We start from the raw sequence: 3,823 nt of genomic DNA on the forward strand, positions 1-3,823 counted from the left end.
CCACCACAGTGTATTATTTATTGTGAGCACCGGTCTTTTGTATAGGCCTGCTGTAAAACTCTGTGTTACAATCTAAGTTTTTCGCCCTCCTACCTAAAAATTATAATTTATTTCTGATGTTTAAAAAAAATGGGTTATGAATTATCGGAAGGCTGACTTTGGTTCTTAAAATAGCATAAGTTACCTAAACGGGTACCATGGGAAGGCATTGTGCGCTGAGCAATTTGAACTGTACGTACTGCCTTTGGAAATCTGCATCTTGAACAATTCTAGTGCAGAATGCTGTGGCCATGCTGTTTACTGTTCCAAACCCTCCAAAAAAGATAATTATTGTTCCCTCCAGGCCAGTTCCAAAGGATACAGGTCCTGTCCATGACAAAAGATCTAATAATAGATCTAGTGTCTGCAATGTGATGTGAGAGTTTTGAAGAAGAAATTAAAAGTGGAAGAAAAAAACACCTTGACATCTAAGAAGACAATTAATGTCCTGCTGTAATAAATGTACTACGGAATACATGTAACAAAATTAAAAAGACAAAGAAATTACAAAGCTTACTTAATTATTATTAAGTAAGGAAGTGCTAGCTTGACCCTGTCAGGACCACCCTTGAATTTTGTAATGTCCCAAATGTATGTGCCTGACAGAGAAGTATGGACATAATAATACAAAAGAATCAGCAAGAGACAATGCATACAGCAAAACAGTCTAAGAAAGACTGTAACATTCACCCACTTAATTGTAAGAGCCCGTTTCAGTAAAATGCTATTAATCCATGAAAAATGCATTACATGTTTATATATAGGCCTCTGGTGAGTTCGATCTGTCGCTTTGTTTCCCTGTTTTTATCCATATATGCCTAGCCTAGACTACACAAAACGAAATCTGTTTTCTATTTCTACAGTCTGTTGCCTTTTCTCACCAATGCCTATAGGCATATAGATCTATATATGCAATTGCATGCTCTCTTTCTTTCCTCTCCAACTCTTCCCTACCCACAGACCCTGTGCAGGGCTATGTAACTAATTAGTAAAATAAGTAAAAATGTATTATAACTTGGCCTAGATCTAGAATTCAATTTTAAAATCTGTTGTCCTGTTTTCATCAACATGTGTAACCTTTTCTGAAGACCAGAAGAGTATAGAATTGTAGAGGCATTGTTTACAAATGCAACCTTGGCCAGTTCTCTGATTGCGCTAGGCCTAAGCCCCGCTAGACGCGACGCGCTTCGTTTCGATAAGGTCCTAGGCCTAGGCCTAGGCTAGACGCGACGCGCTTCGCTGTCGATACCGCGCCTGGTTATTTTTAGCTCGCGTCTCAGCGGTCACGTTCGCAAATGCACTGTTGTCACGGACCGCGAGGCCTCGTTTCCTGTCTCTATATTTTAGTGTCTCTGGTGTTGTGAAAACTTCAACCTCTACAGCTCAGGCGTCAAAAGATGCTAGAAAATAATAATACGTCCTGAAGTTTCATAATTTATTTTTATACAGAATAACACAGTACACAGCCAGTAGTTTTTATTTCATCGAGTTATAAAAATTGCCTTGTTTTCAGAAGCAAATTTTAATAGTTCTAGTTCTACCGAATCGATTTTCACGCGAATTCAACCATTTTGATGATCTTTCTTTTCCTTTTAAAAAGATGTAGATCTAGGCCTGTCGGATGTGGCAGTGCGAATAACACTGAGTTGTTTAGATCTAGATCTAGATCCATCAAAACACGAGGCTTCGTGGCCGATCACAAAAGTCTACGGAGCTTATCAAGGCCGATTCGCCCTGCTGCGAGCACGTTCACTAAACTGCCTACTAGATAGAATCTACTACCAAATATTCTCTACACGATCTTTGCTACTACTACTACTACTAGGCCTACTAGCCTACATGTACTACTACGAGACAGTACGAGAAAGTGTCACTCAGGCAAAGATAGTGTAACTTTGACTCAGCCACGTAGTGTACACACTTTTTATACCCCAAATTTAACCCGGAAGTCCATTCGGAGGATTTGACCTTTTCACTTGACCAAAGTGTGCCAAAATGGTAGCCTAGCTTTTGCCCCTCCAGTAAGGAAAAATCTGGCCCTCATTCAAACCATTGAGATTGAGCAAAATTTTGCGTATTGTGCTTTGTTATTTACAATATTCATTATGGTATGATTTATAAGTTGTACACTGAGACAAAACCGTACTAAATGAGAAAGGTGCACCATTATAATGAAAGTGGAACGAACTCAGTTGCCTGAAAAGGGTAGTTTGAGCATGTGTGGCCTAAATAAGCTAAACCCCCCTCCCTTACCTTATTTAGGCCATATGTGGCCTAAATAAGCACTCCCTAAAAAGAATCCTCTTGTCAAGACAGTAGATTTAAGCTTTTTATCAGAAAGAATTCTATTTTGAAATTTTTCTGGAGTTCAGTTACTTACCAACAATGAGGCACAGTGCACTGAATGAATTTTTGTACTGGCCCTGCTTGTACAAAAATTGTTTCCACCACGGCAGGTTGCTGGTGTCCTTAACCTCTGAAGGAACATTCTTAAGCTGCTGGACAGCAAACAATGACAAGTAGCCCCACATTGCCATTTGAAACAATCCAAAATATGAAAGGATGCGATAAAAGTTATCATTTTCATAAGAATAGACTAAAGTGTCAGCAATTAATTGTCTCTTCTGATCAAAGGGGCTCTTCATTTTTTTAGAAATGGGAGAAGAATGAAACTCCCGAGGATTTGTTAAAAGTTTGTTTTTCATAGGGCATCTCAATCTGCACCCAAACACAGATACATTTGGCCTACATAGCTGCATGAACTCCACACAAAAAGCTGAAGAATTTGTCGTTGCTGCTTTTAAGAAACTCGAAGACGAAGCACCTGTCGCTTTGCCCTTGTTGACTACGTTGTTGATCTTGAAGTTGAAGAATTTGAGTCTGCTGTTTGTTGATGAAACGTGACCAGATGTAGATCTAGATCTAATTAACTTTCTAAAATTATTAAAACTGTTGGTCGACGGGGAAAAGCATGTCCCTTGAGAAAGCATATTTCGAGAAACTAGTGAAACCATCGACATCATTGAATGCTGGACAAACAATTTATGACCTGTGCGCTGCATAGAGAGTAAGACACTCTACTTTCGGTTTCATTTTGCTAAGAGTAACTCCCCTTGTCTCTCTCTCTCTTTCTCTCAACCAGAGACTCTTAAACTTAAAATTAATTAAATACACTCTGTCTCAACCATAGATGTATACTAAAGGAGATAAACTCTATGATCTCAACCAAGGACTTTAGGCTAGGTTTCGAAAGTGAAGGTTTTCCTTCGTTTCTCTAAAAAAAAAAAAAAAGAAAAGGAAAACTCCGTATCGACAAGTAGTATCGATTAGGCCTAAGGGACTTCCAATATCGAGTATCGAGTATGCTCAAAGATCATACTAGTACATAACAAGATGGGCCACTCACCCAAAAAAGTGTCCGCCGGAAGTTCGCTCTTTGCTTCAGATGGTGCTGCAGTCTATTGCCTTGCGTGCGCAGATCGACTGCTGTTCATCGGCAGTTCGGGTTCGTTCAGTGTGGAGTTTGGACCCTTTTTTGGCTGAGTGGCCCATCTTGTTATGTACTATCTTTGATCTAGCTTGATCAAAGATAGTGAATAACATCATTGGCTTGATCTAGCCAATGATAGTACATAACAAGATGGGCCACTTTTCTCTTTGAGCCTATTAAAAAAGTATCCTCAAAATTTGGTGGCGCCCTCTTCACAAAAGCACACTCTTTGCGAACAGAGTTACCCTACTTGAGTTTTTAAAAATCAAAGTGAAACTAGCAAGTTTTGGGATA

Source organism: Aplysia californica, unplaced genomic scaffold (assembly GCF_000002075.1).
Source record: "Aplysia californica isolate F4 #8 unplaced genomic scaffold, AplCal3.0 scaffold00783, whole genome shotgun sequence".
In the NCBI taxonomy this organism is placed as follows: Eukaryota; Metazoa; Mollusca; class Gastropoda; order Aplysiida; family Aplysiidae; genus Aplysia; species Aplysia californica.